Below are 25888 nucleotides of genomic sequence, written 5' to 3'. Positions count from 1 at the left end.
CTTTCCCCCTGCAGGTGGGGACCAGGGGCTTAAAGCCAGCTCCTTGCACATTGCAACATGTGAACTCAACCAGGTGCAACACCACCCAGCCTTAACAGAACTTTTTATTTTGTACTGAACTTGACATTTTCCCTTTGATCCAGAAAGCAAAATGTACAACATACATCTCCATCTGCTTGTTTGTTTGTTTGTCATCCTGAGTCTTCACCACTCCAGGATGACTTTTTTTCCCCGACAGAAATACAGACAGAAGTAGAAAAGCAGAGAGAAAAAGACACCACAACACTGAAGCTTTCCTTCCTTGCAGTGAGGGCAAGGTTCAAATCTAAAACATGTGCATGACAAAGCAATCACACTATTCAAGTATTTCATATGATCACTTAGCTAGCTGTCTTACCCACTCTACATCTGCATTTTTTTAAAACAAAAAATAGGGTACTGATAACTTTTGAAGAGATGATCTTGGTTGCTGCCCTACATTTACTTTTAGCAGAATTCCTTTTAATATTTAAATTGTTTATAACAATCCAAGACTGTACTTCAGAATAAAGACTAGGTTTAGGTTTCTTCTGAGTCCCATGGATAAACCCTGGTCATTCTAGACTCATCAGGGTAACTCCACTAAGCCTGGACGGTTCCTGGTTCTAGAAGAAGCTATAACAGTATTCTATGAAGTCATAGGGCTGGGTATAGATGGGAGATAAGAGGGTTCATTGGTGTTTTCTATATCTTTAGAGGTAACAGAAGCAAAAGACTGTTTTCCTCGATTTTCAGTTACTATGTAAGTAAGAGATATTGATGTTTGGAAATCAAACAGCAATCCTTGTCATCATCAAGGACAAGTCTAAGAAAAGTGGAGTTGAGAAAAAGAAACTAGATTCCTGACAAAATTAAGCATCTGAATTAGCTATCATTTAATAGATTATACCATATGATCCCTTTTTTCCTGAAATAATACATCTTCTCATTGTTTTATACATTTTGAATTTAGGCCTTTTGATCCTTACAGTCCAAACTGCTTCAAGAATGCCAGTGGGGAGTCGGGCAGTAGTGCAACAGGTTAAGTACACATGGAGCGAAGTGCAAGGACCAGCCTAAGGATCCCGGTTCGAGCCCCCAGCTCCCCACCTATAGGAGAGTTGCTTCACAGGAGGTGAAGCAGGTCTACAGATGTCTATCTTTCTCTCCTTCTCTCTGTCTTCCCCTCCTCTCTCCATTTCTCTCTGTCCTATCCAACAACTATGACATCAATAACAATAATAAAAGAAAACTAGGACAACAAAAAGGGAAAATAAATAAATAAATATAAAAAATAGTTTAAATAATAATTTTCAAAAAGAATGCCAGTAAAGGGAGCCAGAAGATGGCTCACCTGAGTCCTGGGTTTGAGTTTCTTGCCACCACATTAAGTGATAGAGTAGTAAGAATGTAGTATCTTTCCTTCTCCTCTTCCACTATATCTCTCTTCCCCTCTTTGTTTCTCAATATACTTAAAAAAAAAACAAACCTAGAGATGAAGGAATAATGTTGGTGTAAAGCTCCAGTGATAATCCTGGTGACAAAAGTTAATTAATTAGTTAATTAATTAATTAGACCAAAGAGAGAGAATGCAGGTAGTACAGTAATCATCTTCTGGTTTCTAATCTCATATCTCATTATATAGTCTTGGACTAGTTTTTTTATCTTTCTATCTCCTAATTCCCTACTATTGTTTATAAACATATAGATATGAATTCTATTTACAACAGTATCTAAAGTATTTACATTATACACATACACACACGTATAGTTTTTTCTACATCTTAAACATAATCTGTGCCTATTTGATTATTATGTTTAAAATTTAGAAGTGTGTGTGTGTGTGTGTGTGTGTGTGTGTGTGTGTGATGGAAGTATTCATATGATCTTGATTGTGTTCTTCTCTGGCCAATCTCTGAAAAATTGGTCTAGTTCAGGGTTATGACATGAATAATAATTTTTTTAAAAATCTCTGTAAATTAGATTGAATCAGAGCAATAGCAGAGAAGCAGTTAACTGTGAAAGCTATATAAAATATCAGACAATAGCGAAGTATAAAGTTTATAGAAACTACTATTGGTCAAAACAATACACTTCTGTATGGACAGTTTTGGACCTCAAAATGATTGTGACAGTATTCTACCATAACATACTCTCATTTTCACTCATCAAAGCTTCTAAAAAGTAACTCATAATTGAACTGTATGTGCTATTTTCACAATTTCTGATTGATGTGGAGAAAATTCCTGAAATTCTTCATTTTTCACAATCAAAATCCATAGCCTGCCAGCATGAAAAAGAGGATCTCTCTTCCCCTGTTTGTCCTTCCTTGTTTCATAGTCTCACCAAAGGGACAATGGAATAAGCCACACAGAGAAGAAACCTAGATATAAAAACCATAGCAACATGTTCAAGTTGTAGCCTATTTAAATAAAGCAGCACTATCTTTCAATAAATATATATCACCTGTTTGGGGGGTTTGGGTTTTTTTTTTAGAATTTTTAATAGAGAGTCTTGTTTTAAAGTGTGCAAACAACCCTTCTTTTATTTGACAGCAAAAATTCCTTTTGTACGTTTGAGGAAAAGCAAGTCTGAGAGCAACTGGGTCTTCATCATGGGATTTGACTGCCACCATGTGGCAGTGGAGTCTGCAAACAAAGCACAGAAAATGTCACTTTGCAGCAGGAGTTCTAGGAATTTAGAAGAGGTGCCTCAGAAAAATCTTTTTTTTTTTTTTTTAATATTTTATTTATTTTATTAATGATAAAGATTGGAGCAAAGAGAGAAAGAGCCAGACTTCACTCTGGTACATGTGCTGCCGGGGACTGAACTCAGGATCTCATGCTTGAGAGTCTAGTTCTGTAGCCACCGCGCCACCTCCCGGACCACAGAAAAATCTTTCTAGAATCTACCTTATAAGCCTTCCATTCTTATGACTGTACCTGTGTGAAAATTTAATCTTTCCTGGCACGAGAGGTGGAAAAGTGGATAAATTTAATCTTTCCCCATTGAGCTTATAGTATAAAAATCAGAGTGTTAACAACTGAATAACATGAAAGGGTGTAGAAATATGGAATACATTCTTCAAAGGCAAACCCCTGGTTCTTCCAGGTCACTTCCACTTCTATATGATCGCTGTTTAAAAATTTAAATCAGTAAATACAAAATTGTATTTTACAAGTTAACAGAGAAATACAGCTATCTCTTGCTCTGAAATATTTGAGAGATGTGATTTTCAATTATACTTATGTATAACAAACACAGAACTGAGCAAATCTACTACTGGGGGATCCTCATTTTGAAGACAGAATTGATTTAACTTCAGTGCCCCCACATTATGGCTCAACTACTTCAAATCAGAAGTACTATTTAATCTGAATAATGTAAGATTCTTGAAAGAGATGAATATTTTTCACTCCTTTAGGCCCTCTCTTCAATAGAAGTCAGGTACACAAGTACTGTGTCTTTAAAGAGTTTTCCTGAGAGATGAGCCCAATAATGGGGTTTTACTGGGGTAAGAGGCAGAAAGGTTTATTGGTAATATCAACAAAAATGTGATTTATCTGAGGAGACAATAAAGATTAATGCAGGACTTTAGTCTAACTGTACTGTATAGTACACATTGGACTTAAAGATTTAGGGCAGCTTTCAAAAATAATATCTGTCTCAGCAAGTACTATAATGATTTATAAAGTATGTAAAAGCCAAAAATAAAATAATACAGGTAAGTACATTATTACTCAGTCTTCTCTCTCTTGCTTTCTTCCTTTCTTCTTTTTATTTTTAAAGACAAGCTAAGGTACAAAAATTCCCAATAAAAATTCTGTAGGCTAATAGCCTCTTGAATGAGTTTCAATTCAATAGATTCCTTTGTCAATTTTCTGAATAACAGATACTCGAAAATGCAAGTAATACTTTACTTTTACACTAGATTGCAGTGAAAAAAATTATATTATCATTAGATTATTTATGATACTGGGAAAGATTAATACTTAAGTATATAATTTATTTTACTTATAAAAAGGAAACACTGACAAAACCATTGGATAAGAGGGATACAACTCCACATAATTCCCACCACCAGAACTCCAGATCCCATCCCATCCCCTGATAGTTTTCCTATTCTTTTTTTTTTTTTTTTTTTTTTTTTTGCCTCCAGGGTTATTGCTGGGGCTCAGTGCCTGCACCATGAATCCACTGCTCCTGGAGGCCATTTTTTCCCTTTTGTTACCCTGGTTGTTTTACCTTTGTTGTGGTTATTATTATCATTGTTATTGATGCTGTTGCTGGATAGGACAGAGAGAAATGGAGACAGGTGGGGAAGACAGAGATGGGGAGAGAAAGACACCTGCAGACCTGCTTCATTGCAGCAGCTCCCCTGCAGGTGGGCAGCCTCCAGCTGGAACTGGGATTCTCACACCCATCCTTGCGTGTTGCACCACATGCTCTTAACCCACTATGCTACTGCCCGACCACCAGCTTTCCTGTTCTTTAATGCTCTGGGAGTATGGACCCAAGGTATTGTGGGATGCAGAAGGTGGAAGGTCTGGCTTCCGTAATTGCTTCCCCAATAAACATGGACATTAACAAGTCTATCCATACTCCCAGCCTGCCTCTCTCTTTCCCTAGTGGGACAGGGTTCTGTGGAATCGGAGCTCCAGGACACATTGGTGGGGTTGTCTGTCCAGGGAAATCTGTTTGGCATCATGCTAGCATCTGGAACCAGATGTCAGGCATGGAATACCAGCCCTTCAGCCTCATTACACAGGTGAGACTTTTCCTTTCATAGGATTCTCTAATTCCATTCCAGGTGGTCCACTTCCTAACAAAGTCCCAAAACCTAGATATAGACCAAGTCCCTTGAGATAGAGCATATGTTCACATGTATCCATAAATTAGGGCAAAGTATATAAATTTTACAGAAGAAAGCTTTACTATGTTACTTGAAAGAATTTATAGATATAAGAAATGTAAATATTTGTTGAACAAAAATAAAAACTCTCAAGCCATAATGATAAGACCTGCAGGGTAAATAGCAAAAGTCCATTTCACAATAAATTCTTTGGACAGAAAACACATTTCAGCTTCCTAAGCAGCTTCTTTACCCTCAATTAAATTTGTTGTAGATAGCCTTTTTCAAACTCAGTATTCTAGACAGAAGAGTAACTCCAATTTTTTTTTTTTGTCATTACTAGGGTTTCACTGCTCCAGAGTAAATTTTTCAAATAGATTTTAAAAAGACACAGAAAGGCAGGGAGAGAAAGAAGAGAAAACAAAACACAGCACAGAGGCTTCTTCCAATGCAGTCAGGACCAGGTTCAAACCTGGGGGGGGAGGGGAACTCATGGCAAAGCAGCATGCTATCTAAGTGAGCTATTTTTCTGGCCCAGTAACTTCAACTTTCTAAGTGGAGCAGCTCATGTTAATATTGGGAAATCTTGTAGTCTAATTTTTTTTAAAAGATACTTAAATGAATTTTCCCACTAAATGTTGTCCTAAGTGCAATTTTAAATATTGCAATTCAAACAATATTTTTCTTATTCCAGTTTTCAGGGAAATCAGAACTATATCAGGAAAAAAAAGTCACCAAAGGTACTTGCTTTAAGGACAGCTATTATACAACTGGAAAATGTTCTCATATTTTTTGGCCATTAATGAGAAATATATTGGTTCCTATAATAACAGTGGGGCCAAAAAGAAAACTGTTTCCTCTCCTAATATCCTTCAGGATTCCCCAAAGAAACATGTAAGTTAAATTGCAAACAATTCCCTATTCATATGTGGGAGTCAGGGATATAAAACTGTCACATGGCAACTAGGCTTAACAATGGCAAGAGGAATAGCTTTCTTGCCAATAATAAGGAGGAGTGGTTTAATGGCCTAGTTGGAGACAATCCCAGCCATTCAAGTTGCCTTACAGGAAAATGCCTGTCTTCCATGGCTTAGAAACAGTACAACCAGGAATCCTTCCAAGTTCAAAAGCTAAGCTTATGATTATGGTGATGGGAGAACTAAAAGTCAGGGGTCTAATATTCAAGTATCTAAAATTGTCACAGAGGTCAAAGTGGAGGTTGATATAGAAAAAGTAAAACACTTAACCACCTTAAAATCTCATAAAAATGCTACAGGAAAATTTTCCACATGGCCTAAAGTCAGTCTCTTCTTATATATCATCTACTGTCCTACTCTGTCTGTGTGGGGCTAATAACAATAGTTAGCATTTACTCAGCATCATCTGTGGTCAGAACTATCCTAAGTACTGTGTATATTTTTATATTTAATGTTTAAAGATACCCATGAATTAATTGCTAACATTATGCCTATCTATTTACAAATTAGAAACCGAATGCTTAGGATTCAGTGGACTGCTCAGTGTCAAACAAAGAGTAGATGTTAGTACTGTAATTAGAACTTAGATCAATGGAACTTAGATCTCTTTTTCATACTGCAAGATACTAAATCTCTGTCAGATTTTTCACCACAGCCACCTTTCATATAGACATTGAATAAATATAATGCTGGAAAACTAATTTGAGTGTCTATCTCTGATTTCTACCCGGGATGGTTTAAAGAGAGTAATTTTGCAGTCTTTATCCCACACATTTTCTCTATTAGAAAAAAGAATTCCAGTTTGTATTAAAATATATTGATTAAATAAGCATCTATTGTTTCTGACTCTTTGTCCTTACAAACATCACAAGGTGCAGAAATTGTTTGTTAATGTTGCTTTGTAACCTCATATTCATGGGGTTGTTTCTCTGAACAGATAGGTCTAATTACTCTTTTTTAATTTATTTTTATTATAAGTTATTTAAGATTTATTTAAAAAATTGTAAGATAACAGGGGTATAATTTCCACACTGCTCCCCACCATTAGAGTTCTATGTGCTCATTCCCACCACTAAAAACTGCAGTATTTCTCCCAGAGGTAGAAATGAGTACAGAAGGGTACTATTGGTAAAGAAGATGCTTGAGAGAGGAAGTCTGCAGATCACCTAATACAGCCTTTACAGAATGAAGAGGTAAGGGACAGGGTTGTTGGGTGAGCTTGAAGTAGCCTCCCTGCATACCTACTCAGATAGCAAGGCCATATATGTGCATCTTAATATCGCATGTTAATAAAAAAAAAAAAACACAGAGGCACCACAGAGCACAAGGTGAAGCCCTAGACCTCAGGGTAGGAATAAACAATGGGTAGCCTGCAGGCTACAAGAAACCACACATATACTACTTGTGGCGTATGAATTAAATTGGCAACATTGAACAAAATAGTTTAAGTAGAATTGCTTTTACAAATAAATATAGGTATCTACCTTCTAACAGAAAATAAGTAGGGAAGGGAGACAGAATAGCATTTATACAATAACATTTTCATGCCTGAAGCTTTGAGCTCCCAGTTTCAATCCCCACAACTACCATAAACCAGAGCTGAGCAGTGCTCTGGTCTTAACTCTCTGTGTATTCTTCTCTGCATCTCTTTCATTAAAAAATTAAAGATAAAATATTTTTTAAAAAGAAAATATCTGGTCATTTCAGGCTTACTGAATTGGCACAAGTCTACTAAAGATAAATCCAACAACCCACTGAGAAAGGATAAATGCTCTCTAAAGTCTTATAGGAGCCATAGATGTTTTCTTCCATCCAATATTAAGCCCACCTCAATGAATTATATTATCTCTCTAAATGAGTAAAAAAAGTGGTATATAGCAGTGAAATTTCACATGCATGAGGCACCAACTACCTAACTACACATACACACACACACACACACACATTACTTGATGTATAGTCTCCTTTTCTGCAAAATGGTGATATGCAACTTTCTTGTTTTTTGTTGTACAGAACAAATTATATAATTTAATACATAACACAGTTCATAATACATATTTCATAAGTAGTAGTTACTGATACCAGAACCATTACAGGTAAATATATCCTTTAAGTACAAGTGTCGCAATACTACACAGAAAGACTTTCACACAGAAAGACTTATGGCACTTTGCTAGATATGAGTGTCTTGGCATTCCCAACCTATAAAGTCCTGACCTAGGGCTAGGTATACCTGACTGAGTGCACATATTACAATGTTTCATGTGCCTAGGTTTGAGGCACTCGTCCCACCTGCAGGGGGTAAGCTTTACAAGTGTAAAGCTGTGATGCAAGCCTCTCTCTCTCTCTCTCTCTCTCTCTCTCTCTCCCTCTCTCTCTCTCTTCCTCTCTATCTCCCCCTGCCCTCTCAATTTATGGCTGTCTCTATTCAATGAATAAATAAAGATAATTTAAAAAAACAAAGATTTTTTAAATTATTAATTGTCTTACTAACATTACACACTTACTGAGTTATATATTGATATGATGTCATTCTTTATTCCAACCTTTAAGTTCATGATTAGTCAATAATTTGTTTGTCTTTATATGTTAACTCTATTTTCAGCCACCAGGTTCCAGATGCTAGCATGATGCCAACTGGACTCCTCAGGGCAGACGACCCCAAAATGTGTCCTGGAGCCCCACTTCCCCAGAGCCCTGCCCCACTAGGGAGAGAGACAGGCTGGAAGTATGGATCGACCAACGGCCATGTTCAGCAGGGAAGCAATTACAGAAGCCAGACCTTCCATCTTCTGCACCCCATAATGAACCTGAGTCCATACTCCCAGAAGGACAAAGAATAGGAAAGCTGTCAGGGGAGGGGATGGGATATAGAATTCTGGTGGTGAGAATTGTGTGAAGATGTACCCCTCTTATCCTATGGTTTTTGTCAGTGTTTCCTTTTTATAAATAAAAATTTTAAAAAAGATCCTAATTATTGTCTAGGGAGATGATGTCATAGCTGGGAAAAGGACCAGAAAGCTGGATCAGGAAAGAGAGTAGCTCCTTAATATAGGAAAGGGGTATAAATATTACTGTACACTCCATCAATTTGATGTGATCTGGGGCCCATAATTAGCTTAGGAGTCTATGTGACCTCTACATCCCTGTAGATCTGAGCTCACATTCTGTGGTCATGAGTAGGAACATTCCAAGTTGCCACAGTATCGACCCATCTTCCTCAGGAGTAGCATAGAGTATGTTGTCCATCCTCGCTTTGGAGGAAGGAACACTCACTACCATTGTTGATCCAAATTGAGGGCAAGGTCCTATAGAGGCCCACAAAGGGGTCTATTTTGTTGTTCCTGATAGAAATGGCCGGTAACAATGGAGAGAGGGATTTATTTGAGTTCTACGCCCATCAAGTCTGTTTGGGAATCTCAGGACTCCCGGATTAGGGCCCTAGCTGGTGGAATGGCCTGATAGTGACTAAAGAGTCATCTCTTGCCCTTATTCACCTTTTGCAGTCCTTGCTTTGATAAGGTTAGCTTTGGAGAGAGTGAGAGAACTGTAATAGCAAGTAGGTGAGGAGGGTATCTAAGTGGACACTATTTCATTATGAATTTGATACTGACTCACTACAGACTATTGCGTGTCAGGCATCCCCCCTGCTTCATCCTCCATAGCTGACACTATGGTCTATTTACATAATCATTGTTTTGCCTGATCTATCTTCTTTCTACATCAAGACCCACCCCGCCTCCAGGGTACATTAATCCCACAAGTTAAAACCCTAGCAACCATTGCTATGGAAGCTTTCTACCTTTCTGCTCTTTCCTTTTCTCCACCCCCTTTCCTAGCCATTTCCTTTTCCAACTTGCCACTTCCTGTTCAAAATATATAAAAGCATTGTCTCTGATCAATAAGGATGCATTGTGTTCCTGCTCTGACAAGAGTTCCTGGTCTCTCTCCTATGTCGCTGAGTAAGCAGCAGCCCAAGTTGGCTCTGGTCGAGTTCTCTCCAACCCAGAGAGCACGTGCCCAGAAAGAAATACCCTCAGGCTAGCCCAGCATCTGGTGCCTGAACAGGAACCTACCCCCTGGCTTCACACACAAGCAGCAGACATACGATGGTGCCCCAGATAAGTATCAGCTTTGGCTCTCTACAGCCTTGAGTTTTATGAAGGCACTGTGATTCTATTTTTCCCTCTTCTTATTTTCCTGAGACCCTTCTGTCATGGGTGACCTTCCTCCTTATCAAGATGAATCCCAAATCCTTTACTCTTTTTTTGCTAAACAGGTTTTCTGTCTCTGGGACATTTTGCTCTGGGCCACACTTTGGCTCCTCTTGACCATGGTAGCAGCTTTTAGGAGATATGCAGGCCCCCCTCCCAAAAGGACCAAGGGCAACTCTAATTCAGGAAATGGTGCCAGTCTAAAGGACCTTGAGGCTGCGATCCAAGAGTTAAAGGAGATGGTCATTCTGCTTACCCAGAACTATACATGCTTTCTAGAGAAAGCAAAGCCTGCCCCAATACTGAATCACCCTAAGCCCTCTGCATTTCACCCAGAGGCTCCCACTTTAGGCGACACATCTCCAGCTACCACCACCACTTCTGTGGCTCCATCCCCCGCTGCTATGCCACTATCAGACACAAAATATCTTTGCTGGCTTCGTGATGGAGCTTTTCCTCCAGAGCAAGTCCACACATTCTGCTAAACGTTACCCCCAATAGACAGAGACCTAAGGTGTGGTACCTGTATTCCTCCACAGATCTCCAAGAAATTTGTCAGGCAATTAAGGAGGACAGAGTTCATGTTCTATGGACCAGATGCATTTTACAAGGCCTTCTCTAGAACCTTAATTACCCCCCCCCCAAGACTGGAGGGACGAAACTCATGCTACGCTCCCAGGCCCACTCTTCCTTCAATGGGAAGCATTTTTCTGAGACAAATGCCTGCAGGAACAGTCAGAAGCAGCCTAAATGGGATTTTGAGGCCCTTCTTGGGGTGGGACACTGGGAGACAGGACTTCAGCAAACAGACGGGAATTTCCTCCCTGGTCTTTTTGATCAGGTACACCTCTGCGTTACAAGCGTGGGAGCGGTTAACACCCACCGCAGGAGCGGCCTCAGCTCCCATTCTCTCCCTTCGCCAAGAACCTGATGAATCCCTAGCTAAATTCATTACTAGGGTCCAGTCAGGTTTGGAGAGAAAGATTTCTGATCCTGACGCCCGCTTTCTCCTCCTGAATTCTATTGTCTGGGATGGCATACATCCTGACTTCTGTCAGGCATGCCTCATTCTTAAAAACGAACATCCAGACACCTGGATAGTGGCGACTCAAGAGTTATCTTTTAAAGCCAATCAAGCTTTAGCCATACAGAAGACTTTGCTGCCACTTTAGATAAAGAGAAAAAAGGCTGCTTTTAGTGTGGCGGTCATGGCCTTTGGTAAAGTGAGTGTGCCTTTCCTAGGCTAACTTCCACCCCCAGCCAGAATCCTGGAAGCCCCGAACGCCTTGTCCTAGATGCCAGAAAGGTTTTCATTGGAGGAAAGATTATTGATCTAAGTTTCATAAAAACGGTACACACCTTTCACTTTTGCTGGAAACAGGATAGCCCTCAGCCCGGCATCCAAAAGAAGCCCCAGAGTGTCACTCTGATTTTGTAATCCCCCCTCGTTCTCTCTGAATATCTTAAGCTTGCTGTCTACCCCCTCTGTTTTCAGTTGTGTTTTGTGAGTGAGTGAGTTAAATGACCAAATTTTTGCACAACCCATTTTGCTCAGAGTACTCTGAAACTTAATTGACTTTATATAAAAATGCTGGATGCAGCCATGGTTTCTGGAGATGTCCAGAAACGTTCTAAAAATCTGTATTTTCCTCTTTAGATTTTTTAAGTCTTGGAATAAATGTGAACGTTTAGTCTTAAACTGTGTGGATGGAAATGGTTCATATAAGACAGTACAGATCTAAATTTGTGTTTGACATGGGACATGATATGTCTTCACAACAAAAATTTTTCTCCTCCTGTGTGTTAAAGACTACATGTTTATGTGTCTGTTTGAAGTTTGATAAACATTAACTTTAAGGTTAAAAGTGTAACTTTGAAGCTACATTCTTACCAGGCAGAGTTAAATGAAAGAGTTTTCAACACGATTCTCATAAACGAATCCCCGGAAATCCATTTGGACCCCTATCCTCTGACATACCCATAAGATGCCATGACTACAGCGGCCCCCCAAAACCAATGATGTGACCTGACATGATCTAAAGAACATGATTCACAGACTCCAAGGACAGAACTTTCTTACTGCCTTTCTCTCGCCCATCACTGTCTGCCCTTCTTGCTTCTGCTTCACCTGTCACATTTTGGCAGTTCCAGCTCACTCTCTTGTGGCATTTCTTTCCCTGGTCATTGGCATTGGACTGACGCTTCTATAAGACTTGCTGGTACACCTTTGGACACTCCCTTTACTGGTCTTCTCAAGGAATGACTGTAGCAGTCCATGGACTTTGAAGCCAGCTGTCTAGGGACTTTCCAATTCCAGATCACCCCTCAGCCTATCAGGTTCCCACTCCTCTGCCTATCAGGCAGCCCCCCTCTTCTACCCATTAGGCAGCCCCTCTCCACCTACCAGGCCTCTATTCAGTCTCATGCTGTCCCTTGCTACTCTTATCGCTCCCTGTCATATTTCAGTTCTTTTAAAAATGCCTGCATGATACAGGTTTCATCCCTATACCCCTATACTGCTATTCACCCCTACACTGCTATTCCTCTGACAGAAATGGAGTCTTTTACAGACATTCACCCATTTAAACATGGCCATTAGAAAGAGGGAGATACCAGGAAATTGTGAGGATGTGGTTGAGCTTGGCAGGGCTTGAACCTGAGGGGTGCGTTTATCGTGTTAGTCTCTCTACCGAAAGGTTGAGCAAAGAAGGACAGTAGTAACCCCAAAGGTGTGCCTCATCCTATCAGACTCCCTGCCTCACAAAGCACCCTGCCTTCCTGATACTATGGCCATTAGATAAAAAGAAAGGGGGAGATGTCAGGAAGCCCCTCTGCTCCATGACACTATGGTTTATTTACATAATCATTCTTTTGCCTGATCTATCTTCTTTCTACCTTGAGACCCACTCTGCCTCCAGGGTACATTAATCCTGCCAGTTAAAACCTTAGCAATCGTTGCTACAGGAGCTTTCTACCTTCCCACTCTTTCCTTTTCTCCACCCCCTTTCGTAGCTATTTCCTTTTCCAACTTGCCACTTCCGGTTCAAAATATATAAAAGCATTGTCTCTGATCAATAAATATGCATTGCCTTCCCACTCCACCAAGAGTTCCTGGTCTCTCTCCCACGTCGCTGAGTAAGCAGAAGCCGAGGTTGGCTCCGGTCGAGTTCTCTCCAACCCAGAGAGCACATGCCTGGGAAGAAACACCCTCACGCTAGCCTGGCAATTGTGTATTTTTGCTTTCAGGTATATATTTTGCCCTAATTTATGGATACATATGAACATATGCTCTATCTTATGGGACCTGGCCTATATCTAGGTTTGGGGACTTAGTTAGGAAGTGAACCTCCTAGAATGGAATTAGAGAATACCATGAAAGAAAAAGGTCTCACCCGAGTGATGAGGGTGAAGGGTTGTCAATCCATGCCTGACGTCTCTGTACACAGTCTGAGGTGAAGCATGCTGCGATGGTACACCTTCCATTGATTAGGTTGGAATCGGTGGATGCAATATCATTTGGCCTGACTTGAGAAAAGCATGCAGGGAAGTGAGCCCCACCCCAGAGGTTCCAGGATTGGGAGAAACACAGGCGCTATAGAGGAAGTGGGAGATTCCTGTTGTCATAGGTTTTAAGAAGACAATAGTTATTGCAATAATCACATTGTTTGGCAATGGCTTAACTTTGAAAATTCCCTTTGTTAGGATTTGCTGTATCATACACACCCTCACCTGCATATCAAATTTCAGGCTCAGGCAAAAAAAAAAAAAAAAAAAACTAGTATAGCTACAGGCCCTTTGAAATGCAATTAAAATATGCCTACTAGCTATCTACAAAATGGAGGACACCCCAACACTTCATCTGCACTATTCCAGCCTGTAGGCCCAAGATTGTTCAACAATTTGTTTGGCTGTGTATGTTCACTCTCTTTTCAGCCACCAGGTTCCAGATGCTAGCAGAATGTAACCAGACTTCCCTGGACACACAAGCCCACCAATGTGCCTTGTAGCTCCACTTCTCCAGAGCCCTTCCCCACTAGGGAAAGAGAGAGACAAGCTGGGAGTATGGATGGACCTTTCAACGCCCATGTTCAGCAGGGAAGCAATTATAGAAGCCAGACCTTCAACCTTCTGCATCCCACAATGTTCTTGGGTCCATACTCCTAGAGATTTAAAGAATAGGAAAGCTATCAGGGGAGGGGATGGTATACGGAGGTCTGGTGGTAGGAACTGTGCAAAGCTGTACCCCTCTTATCCTATGGTTTTCTCAATGTTTCCTTTTTATAAATAAAAATTTTAAAAAATAAAAATGAAGATATACAAATAAAGATCACAAAAATTATAGATGGTACTCTCTTTGATATGCACAAATATGTGCATGAACGCTAACATGCTCTAATGCATGGAGTAAAATAAGTTAGGCTTTTTTTTATCTTATTTTTCTTTCAAAACAAAAATATCCTCAAAGATACCCAAGATATCACTATACCCTGAGCTTCCACCAAAGTTAAATATATATTTTTAAATGTTTTTTAAATTAACCTATATTAAATGGGAGGTATAGTTTCAACATCTCTGAATCTGAGGAGGAGTTTGGAAATGATGAAATAACCACCATATGCCTGTCAGATAGCAATTTAAAGCCAGATCATCTGACTCTATGAAGAACTGAGCCATTTTCCTTAGCATGTATTAAACAGATGTCAGCTCTCAAATGCTTTTCCAGAACTTTCTAGGGAACAGTTTCAATTTTGTTAAGTGAAGTGTCTAGAATTTTGTGCTCATGCATCAAAAAGAAGCACTATACATGCCCTATGCCTAGTGGGCCACTGCATCACTACAACGCCCCATTACAAAGTTCCCTCTAGAGAATTAACTTATTTCAGACAGTAGTCAGTACAAAGAACATGAATACTTTTCAGTAACAGCCAACACATAAAATGATAATCCTAAAAGTAATTTTTCTCTGAAGCACAAGAAAAGAGGTATCACCCTCTCATTGAACCAGTGCCCTGTGAAATTTTCTTGAGGACAGAGCAGGCAGTACAAGGACTTGGAAGTAGACATGTGAGACCTTGTGTATCAGAATATTCAAGAAGTACTACAGATTACTAAGGACATTAATGTTTTTCTATAAAGAGAAAGTTGCTTTTACGAACTTGATCATGTTTGTTTCTAAGGATGCTTGGTAATTCATTTTACCATTTTACCTTACAGGTTAATGGTTGATTTTCACTCTCTGGCATCTATTCAGTTTTCTCCAAATTTCCTTCTGAATAACTTCTCAATATATTTTTGATGTGTGTAAGTAGTTAGCTATGCTTAGTGATTAAGTTTGGGGTAGGTGACCCAATCAGAACCAAGAGAAATATTGGGATTTGTGGTAAAGGAGTATATTGCCCCCAACTGTCTTGAGTGAGAGATTAAATAGTGTATGGGACTGTGACAGCTGTCTTCTGACCATCAGCATGTGGTGTTTGAGAGTTGTGTCAAGGGGCTATGTGGTGGTATAGCTCCAGGACTCAAATTCCCAGTCTCTACCTACATGAGAAATGAGTGAGTCGTGAAGCTGGTATGTAGATAGATGCCTCTCTTTCTCTCCCTCTCTACATTCCCATCTCCTCTCCATTTTTGTCTCTATCCAATGACTAAGGAATAATAATTTTTAAATAAATTTTAAAAAGAGTTGTGTCAAAAACAGAGAAGAGAGTTTTAGAGAGTGGTCTTCCAGAAATGTAGTCAAGGAGTCAACGGTTGTACAGTCACTCCCTCAAAGAACTAGAAAAGTCAAGGAAAAATTATCTGGAATCTCAAGAAATCATAACTAGAACTTCTGAGGAAATGCATTTAGCAACATATAGATGCAGGCATGAGTGGCTAGTGGGTAGAAATGGGGAGAGGGAGAGATTCAGCAACAAGTAGATGCAGGCATGAGTGGCTAGTGGGTAGAAATGGGGAGAGGGAGAGATTCAGCAACAAGTAGATGCAGGCATGAGTGGCTAGTGGGTAGAAATGGGGAGAGGGAGAGATTCCCAATAATAAAGAAACCATGTGTGTAGGTAGACAGTAATGTCATAGAGCATACTGCCCACTTCAGGAAGCTGGGGAATTTCTGGGTGCGAAACCTGTGACTGAAGGAGCAGCAAAACTGTTTGCAAGGAATTCACCAGTGTTCCAGGGAAAAACCTAACTGAGATTTGCAAACTGTGTGGTCTGCCCAGGCCCCTAGATTGGACTTGTGGGACAGAAAATAGGTCCAGACAGATACCTGGGAAAGTAAATCCTGCTTCTTCTTCTTTTTCTTCTTCTTCTAGTACCCAGAATAAATTGTTCTCACATAAAGGACTGGGTACAGACTGAAACACTGAGGAGAGACCCTATATGTAGCAGATATATATCAGGAGACTATTGGAGAAAACATAAATCATATCTTTGAGTACATCTACCCAACATGCCTCCATTAAAGAGCCCCAGAATTTTTATTTGCATGAAGCCTGTTTGACTTTGATTACTCTCATAATCAAAGGAGTCTAACTATTCTAGCTGCATGAAATCACTGTATTATAAGGGAATAATACTCTGAGATGCTTCGTTAAGTCATATGATTTCTTGTGATGTTCAGAATAAGCACTCACACCGGAGTAGTATGCCAAAACATAACCTTGCAAAAATACTTTTACTACAAGTACAATCATTGCAGTAATCATAAACATAGGTAACTCTAGAAATAGAGGGCAAGTTAAAGAGGACAGACAGAATTCTACTATGGAATGGAAACCAACATTGGATAAAACTCAGTACAAAGACTAGCTCTCTGCGAGGCACGGTCCAAAAAAGGGAGATATATTGGAAACATTATAAGCAATCCTCTAATTCTCTTTTATACACTGTATGATTTTAGCTGTTTGGGGTTTTCTTGCAGTGATGGTGCTGATTTTTGTTTGCTTGTTGTTATTGTTGTTTTCTAGTTACAGTTCCATATATATATGCAATGCCACCAATCCAGAGTGCTTTTTATTTTTATTTTGTTTTTATTTTAAGTATACATAGAGGTAGAAGAATAGGGAGAGTGAAGGATACAACAGCACTATTTCAACATCCATATAGCTTCCTCAAGTCACCATGGCACTCTTATGTGGTGTCAAGGTTCAACCTGAGGATTCATAAATGGTAATATAAAATGTGTGTTCTGCTCATTGAAATATCTCCCTTTCTGTTTTTTATTTATTTTATATTTTAACATTTTTATTAATGATTTATAAAATTATAAGAAAATAGGGGTATACTTCCACACTATTCCCATCACCTGAGAGTCCTTCCAAGATCACAAATATGGGTTGAATGTGTATATATAGTCATATCTACTGTCCTGTCTTTGCTTCCTTTCTAGGACATACTTGCATCTATTACTACTTCCAAGTATCCTTCATTTTTCCTCTTATCTCTGATATAAGAGAAACAGTGTCTGACCTCTTCTGGTGTTTTTCAGATTTGCTTCCTTTTCAGGGATGTTATAAAAATGATTCCTGGTGACAAACACTTTAGGTCACTGTGGAATTAAGGTCAGAGCCCTCTAGGCATCTTTCCTTAACATTTCTCCCTTTGGGATTATGAACCAAAATTATTTTGGGATGCAGGCTTCTATAATTGCCTATCTGCTGGACATGGACAATGGCTAGAAGATCCATAACCCCAGTCTGTCTCTATCTTTCTCTAGTAGGATAGGGCTCTGGAGAGGTGAGGTTCTGGGACATGTTGGGGAAGTCAACTGCCTAGGGAGATCTGCAACTTGGTGGTTGAAAGGCAGTAAGATATAAAGCAACACAAAATGTTTAATAAGCAGGAACAAAAGAGTAGGGATAGAGCAGATTAAAATAAATACCCTGAGGTGGAAAAAAACTATAACTTATAACTTATCTATTTTAGGTATGTTCCTAGGAGCCCAGGACTTTAGTAATCTTTGCTTGAACCTGACAGCTAACATGGAGATGGACTAGAAATACTGTCAGGCAGATGTTGTAAGAAATGAGAATAGAACTTGAAAGCCAGATCAGGACAGAGAATGGTTCCCAAAGTTGAAAGAAATATATACATACAATTAACTGTTTACCACATCAATGTGACCCGAAGCCCATATATATTGTTTATATTTAGTGCAGGAGCCTTATAACATCTACGTCCTTGTCAGTCTAAACTCACATTTTGTGGCCACAGCTGGGGATATTCTTATATAGGAATTAAAATGGCAATAGTTAATTGTTATTATGATAAGTTAGTAAGGAGCTTATTTTCACTTAAAACCTAATGGTTAAAATTTATCATAATATACTTGAAATTACCATGATTAATGTAATTTCAAAACATCTATTTATAAGAATATCTTGGACCAAATGAAAAAACCAAATGATTCTGATCTAACATGATACTGTAGGTAACAGATATTAAAAAAAATGTTCAGAACTGCTTTAACAATTTAAGACCAGTGTCAGAATTCAATCAGCTTACAAATTTGAAACATTATTAAGAAATATATATATATATATATATATATATATGCTCAGAACTAAAATATAGGCAGTTCAAGAACTTGAAGTATTAAATATTTTCCCCTTTGGCTTATTGATTTAATAATAATTTATAAGATTATAAGATAATAGGGGTATAGTTTCACCTTGTTCCCACCACCAAACCCCTAACCTCACATCCTCAAACACTATAGTTTTTCACAGTCTTATGTAGGAGACAGGTCATACTAACCCAAGAAGAAAAATGGTGGGAAAGCTTTTCTGCGACAAACCTCATAGGCAAATCCTCCGTGGCACAACTGTGCAGCTGTCAGAGGCAAAATCTCCATGTGCTGTGTGTCATGGTATATGTGCTACTGAAACAGCTTTCTGAAGAAATTCTCAGTGTTCTATGTGCTGAAACTTATAAGATCTCTAAGGTCATGTGTAAAAGAGATTAGAGAATGAGAGAGTATCTCATATTTAACAGGAAAATAATTATATAATTGGGTGAAGGATCCAAATTCATGGGGAGGTTTGCCAAGATTTGATATCTATATCTATATATCTATATATCTATCTATATATCTATATATCTATATATCTATATATCTATATATCTATATCTATATCTATATCTATATCTATATATCTATATATATATATATATCTTTAGAAATGTGTTCAGCATCCCATTCCTGGCCATTCCCTGGGTGTTTCCAAGGTTACTTTCATCTGAGTGTTTTCATTTCCCTCCCCTCCTTTGGATTCCATGGAGCTAGCCTCCAAAGTCTTATATATTAGTTGCTTTTTTAAGTTCATGGACTTAATTCTCTACATTCTACATATGAATGGAATCACATATGAGTGGATAGTTGTCCTTTACCACATTACTTACTTCACTAAGCATAGTCTCCTCCATTTCCAACCATTTTATCCCAACAGACATAATACCATCTTTTTTATTCTGAGTAGTACTCTACTAAGTATACCTCCTATAACTTTTTATCTAATGATCTGTTGGAGGAAATTTTGTTTGCTTCCATTTTTTGGATATTATGAATAATGCAGCTATGAAAATGAGGGTGAATATATCCCTTTAAATTAGTGTTTTCACATCTTTTGGATCAATGCTTAGGAGTGGAATTGGTGGATCATAAGATATTTCCATTCATATATTTAAGAATTCTACATACTATTTTCCATAATTTTTAAGGCTCTGAATATGTGGCTTTATTCTAACTGAAATTCAAACAATGCAGTTAAATTGCATACAGAAGGGAAAACTGAAGTACATGTATGCAGGAAAATTTAAGTCTTGTAGGGCTGGCAAAATAGCTCACTCAAATAGTGTGCTGCTTTGCTATGTATACAAACCAGGTTTAAGCCTGGTCTCTATCTCACTGAAGGAAGCTTTGGCACTGTGATCTTTCTCTCTCTCTCTCTCTCTCTCTCTCTCCTTTTCCCTTTCTCTCTATCTGAAAACATCAAACTAGAGTGGTATAGTTTCAGAGAAAACAAACAAAAAAACAGTACTAAATAAATAGTCTTGTAACTACTTTGTTTTGCAGTAAAATGAGAAACTAGTATTCATTCTAAATTTGGCTTATATATGACTACTGCAGCATAACATGACATATTTATCATGTTACGTTGTTTAGCATGGGAGTCTGTGTAACCTCTCTGTCCCTATCAGTCTGAGCTTTCAGGCCATGGTCACAACTAGGAATATTCTAGGCTGCATTCACTTCAAAACCAGTCTTCTTCAAGTAGTATAGTAGGTTGACCCTGCCTCCTTTTGGAGACTAGGTAAGTGTAAGTCCCTACCATGGCTGTTCTACAGTGAAGGCAAGGTACTGGAGAGGCCCACAACAGACATGTTCTATGTTCTCATATAATTAATTATTTTGTCTGGGATGGCTGCCATCTTAGATGATTAAATTCAACAAGCCGCTGTAACAAAATGTTCTAGAGGTTAAAGGAAAGGTGTGAATAGCAAGCTTCCTTCTCTTTTTTGGTCTCCATTTGCATAAAGAATTTAGGGAATTCAAGGAAGCATGGCCATGGAGTAAAAGCAACCAGATCAGACTCTTCCCCCAAATAGCAAATATCTAGAAATATCAATCTTTAAAAAATTCAGCAACTACAGCTGAGACATCTGAAGAAAGACCACAGCTTCAGGTAGGTGCTTCTGCATGTGGTAACAGTGAGAAGGGAATATGGGACTAAAGACAAACACAAAGAATTTAGACCTACCACAGAGCATGGAGCCGTTTTCCCTCTAGGCACAGCAGTAGTCAAAGCAACACAAGTTTTTGCAGTGAGAGAAGGGAATGTATGACCTCAGCGGAATTAGCCCACTGAATTATCAGCAAGGACAAACTAAAAAAGCAGGGAGCATTTATGACCAAAAGAAGATTGTCAGGAGTCAGGTGGTAGAGCAGTGGGTTAAGTGCATGTGGCACAAAGCAAAAGGACCTGCATAAGGATCCCAGTTCAAGCCCCAGCTCCCCACCTGCAGGAGAGCCGCTTCACAGGTGGTGAAGCAGGTCTACAGGTGGTGAAGCAGGTCTACAGGTGTCTATCTTTCTCTCCCCCTCTTTCTTTCCCTCCTCTCTCTATTTCTCTTTGTCCTGTCTAACAATGATGATATCAATAGAACAATAATGACTACAATAATAAAAAAAAAGGGCTACAAAAGGGATAAAATAAAAAAATATTTTTTAAAAATTTTAAAAAGAAGATGGTCTATTGTGGGCATCTCCAGGACCTTGCCTTCACTGTAGAGTAGCCATGGTAGAGACCACCTCACTCTCCGAAGGGAGGCTGGGTCAGCCTACTATGCCACTGAGGAAGACTGGTCCTGAAATAAGTGCAGCCTAGAATGTTTCTAGTGACCATGGACTGCAAGCTCAGACTGACATGGAGAGAGAGGTTGTACAGGCTCCTGTGCTAAATATGAATAGGTCCTAGGTCAGATCAATGAGCTTTACAATTAATGGTATTCATATACTTTCCTCATATTTGGGAGCTACTTTCTGCCCCAATCCAGCTTTCTAGCCCTTCAGCCAATAAGTTACAGACACTACCATAATGCCATCCTGACTTCCCAGGACAGTTGACTTCACCAATATGTCCTGGTATCTCACCTCTCCAGAGCTCTATACCACTATGGAAACATAGGAACAGCTTGGGGGTATGGATCAACCTGTCAACATCCATGTCTGTCAGAGAAGCAATAACAGAAGCCAAACCTTCTATCTTCTGCAGCCCATAAAGAATTTTGGTCCATACTCCCAGAGGGATAAAGAATAAGGAAGATTCCAGTGGATGGGGAGTGGACATGGAACTCTGGTGGTGGGAACTGTGTGGAATTGTATGCCTGTTACCTTACAAACTTGTTAATCATTAATAAATAACTAATAAGAAATCAAGCTTTAAAAAAAAAAAAGTCTGGTCTGTTGCCAAAAAAATAAAGGTAATTTGCGGCAGCTGAAGGTGGCTAAAAGATAAAGTTAGCCCTGCTTCTCTGAACAAAGCTGCAGCCCAGCAGCAAACCCCTGAGGTTTGGTTTCAAATTGAAATCATAGAGAAAAACAATATACACCTACCACAGTGAGCACAAAATGGCTCAAGCAAACAACAAAAATAAGCCTAAAACTAACCTGTATCCCTCCACCATGCAATATATAAAGTGAAGTCCAGAGCAATAACACCACCTGCTGGCCAGTAATAATGAGCACAATAAATGCATAAACCAAAATATTGCAGGAAAAAAAAACCTAGCAAATCACCAAATTAAATAGTAATGAAAACAGAAAGACTTTAAGAAAATACAGAAATAGAATTGATATCAAGCTACAGTAATATCATTATGAGAACTCTCCAAGACGGTAAGCATAGTATGGAGAAGCATATTCAAGAGTTGAAAGAATAGTTCACTAAGGAAATATTCATAAATGAGCTTTAGGTAAAATTCTCTTAGAAACTAAAAACATGAAAAAACCCCACCTCTCTAGAGCCCAGGCCCACTGGGGAAAGACAGAAACCGCATGGGACTATGGACTGACTTGTCAACATGCAGTTCAGTAGAGAAGCAATTACAGAAGCCAGACCTCCCATTTTCTGTACCCTGTAAGGATCTTTGGACCATACTCCCAGGGTGATAAAGAATAGGGAAACTTCCAATGAAGAGGATGAGATATGGAACTCTGTTGGTGGGAATAGTATGGAATTGTACCTTTCTTATCCTACGATCTTATCAATCATGATTAAATCATTTTTTTTAAAAAAGTACTTTTTTAGATATGCTATGTCAGGGGCAATAGATTTAATACTTCAAGTTCGCTAACTGCCTAGATCATAGGTTTGAGTATAAATATTTTCATTAGGCTACGAATATAATGTCTCAAATGTGCACGATGATCAAATACTGACACTGGGCTTAAATTGTTCAAGGAGCATTAATATATATTACTATATATAATTTTTTAAGTATCTAAGTTACCTACAACCTTAGGCCAGATAGATCAAAACTATTTGGCCCTGTCAGTATCTAAGGTATGGTGATTAATAGATACCTTTAAAGAGCAGAAAGCATATTGACATCAAGTATATTATTATAGTCCTTTTTTATTATAGTTCTTTTAATATTTATTTATTCCCTTTTGTTTCCCTTGTTTTATTGTTGTAGTTAGTATTGTTATTGATGCCATCGTTGTTGGATAAAACAGAGAGAAATTGAGTGAGGAGGGGAAGACAGAGAGGGGGAGAGAAAGACACCTGCAGACCTGCTTCAACACTTGTGAAGTGACTCCCCTGTAGGTGGGGAGCCGGGGCTAAACCCCGATCCTTACACCGGTCCTTGAGCTTTGCCCCAAGTGCACTTAACCAGTGGTGCTACCGCCCAACTCCCATTATTATAGTTCTTAACCTCTAGATTTTCATAGAAAAAAAAATCCTAAATAACTTGGTTACAATTATTAACCACTGCTATTTTAAACTCTAAGACTAGAAGGAATGCTTCCCACTCTCTTTATTATTTTTTTCCTAATTTTTATTTATAAAAAGGGAAAAAAGGAAACATGGAGTAAACCATAGGATAGGAGGGATACAATCTCTTTATTATTTTTATTTCTCCTAGTTCTGGAACTTCTTGGACTCTGCCCATATTTCCTGATACCTCTTTTCTCTGACCCTTTACCTTCATACTGCCTCTGTTGACCTCAACTAAATCAAGTCTGCCAGTGCTGCACTGCCATATGCTACTACTGACTTGTTACTGCAGATTGTCACCAGAGATACCAAACCTGAAATGTCAACCTCTCAACTCCCATAATCTGGTGAGATCTTTCTTAACAAATGGGATTACCTAGTTCCATTTCAAGTGGTGTGTTATCTAACAAAGTTACAGATACTAGATACAGGCCTAGTATACTGGGTATTGGTGTACATATGTCTATGAGCAAGAGGCAATCATATGCCTCAAAGTAAAAATGCTTAATAGCCCTCTGTGATTAGACTTACACCTAATAAGCCTGGGATTCTAGTAAAAGAGCATAAAGAAGGCATCATAAATTCTCTAACTGATTAGACTTAGACCTAAGAAGTTTTGAAATCTAGTAGAGAGGCCTAAAGAAGACAGATTCCATAAACCTAATAGTAGTTATATACAACAGATGACAGTTAGTGCTTTGGTAACTGGGAGAAAGTCTAATCTCATCAGATAAAGATGGGACTAAAATAACTGGATAAAGGTAAGAGTATGGCTTACTTAATAATGATCTCTTTGATCAATACCAGACCACCCCATCACTTGGGGCCCTAGTTATGGAATCCTTGGATTCCCACATAGATAAAATGGACCTAGACCTATAGTAGATCCCTCTCTTCACCATCACTATCACTTTCATCAAGAACATCAGCATAAAACCTCTAGTGAGCCTCTCCAGGAACAAGTCCTCCCTATAATGTAGCAGTGGTAGGGACTACCCCTACTCTCCAAAGGGAGGCTGGGTTATCCTATGCTAACACTTAAAGAAAACTAGTCCTAAAATAAGAGCAGCCTAGAATGTTCTCATGTGTGACCATGAATTGTGAGCTCAGCCTGATAGGGATTCAGAGGAGACTTGGTTTTCTAAATAATTGGTGCACTGGTACTTAAAAGAAAAAGAGTAGAAGACTTTAGGGGGCAAAGAATGCATTGATTTCTCCATGGGAGTGGTTTTGAGCATATGCAGGCTGCTTCAGGTGAGGTCTAGTTGGTCACCTATGAAATATATCAGGTCTACCAGAATAGAAGACACCAGCTTTCCTAAGCACATGAGAGGGAGCAATGACAGATATAAGAACACCCTAAAAGACTGCCACATAAGAGAAGTCCAACTAAAGACCAAATGCAATGATTAGCACAAGTTTGAGTCTAGGCACACAGGAGATTTACTGGCCCCACACAGGCACATGCATGTATATGCACACATGCACACACTATTCTTTTCTCATATGCACCTGATAAGGAAATTTTGATCTTGAAAAGAAGCATGGTACCACAGAATCTTTAGTTAGGGTTCTTTTTTTTTCCCTCCAGGGTTATCACTAGGACTTGTTGCCTGCACTATGAATTGGCTGCTCCTGGAAGCTATTTTTCCCTTTTGCTGCCCTTGTTTATAGTTAGGGTTCTTATTACTATATTTAAACTCTCTAGACATGAAGTCAAAATAATTCAAGTTACATCATAAAAACTTCCCATATATACATATATGCTCTATATGTATATATAAAAACTATATATATGTATATATGTATATTTCCAAAGAAATGTACATGAACATTTTACTTATGCATTTACTAAAGTAAAAGCACATACATATGACTTATTTCCAGAATCTTGACCCCAAGATGTATGAACTCAGTGTGCCATTAAGATTTATAGCATGTCCAGTTCCATTATTAATCTCTGTATGTTCCATATATTCAGCTAATTTTAATGTCAATTTTGTTAACATAACTTTTAAGATTATCAATGCATGCTGAAAGTAAATAGAAAAGTTTAAAGATAAAAGGTTTTGCCTTCACTAGCACAAAAGATAACTACCTTCATTTCAAGTTCATTCCCTGGGATAAATTTAATAGCATGTTCTTGAGTTATATCACCATCTTTTCAGAAGGGAGGATTACTATCTACAAAAAGTTCCTCTCTATTTTATTTTCTTGTTATATTAATTTTTAGAAGTGAATTTTATGAAAATAGTTCTACTCCACAATGTCAGATTTTCTTTTACACATATCATATGCTTTGACACCTATAGACATATCAACACGTTCATC

The 25888-nt window shown here is 38.6% G+C and overlaps 1 protein-coding gene across 1 annotated transcript in view; it reads right to left on the bottom strand.

The window, feature by feature from the left end:
• The window catches only part of PCNX2 (pecanex 2), a 345728-nt gene that overhangs the window by 280911 nt on the left and 38929 nt on the right, over window positions 1-25888 (bottom strand). The gene's annotated exons all lie outside the window — the stretch shown is intronic.

This window comes from Erinaceus europaeus, chromosome 6 (genome assembly GCF_950295315.1).
Source record: "Erinaceus europaeus chromosome 6, mEriEur2.1, whole genome shotgun sequence".
Lineage (NCBI taxonomy): Eukaryota > Metazoa > Chordata > Mammalia > Eulipotyphla > Erinaceidae > Erinaceus > Erinaceus europaeus.
Note: the sequence above shows the minus strand (reverse complement) of the source record. Positions and strands in the feature narration are given on the sequence as shown.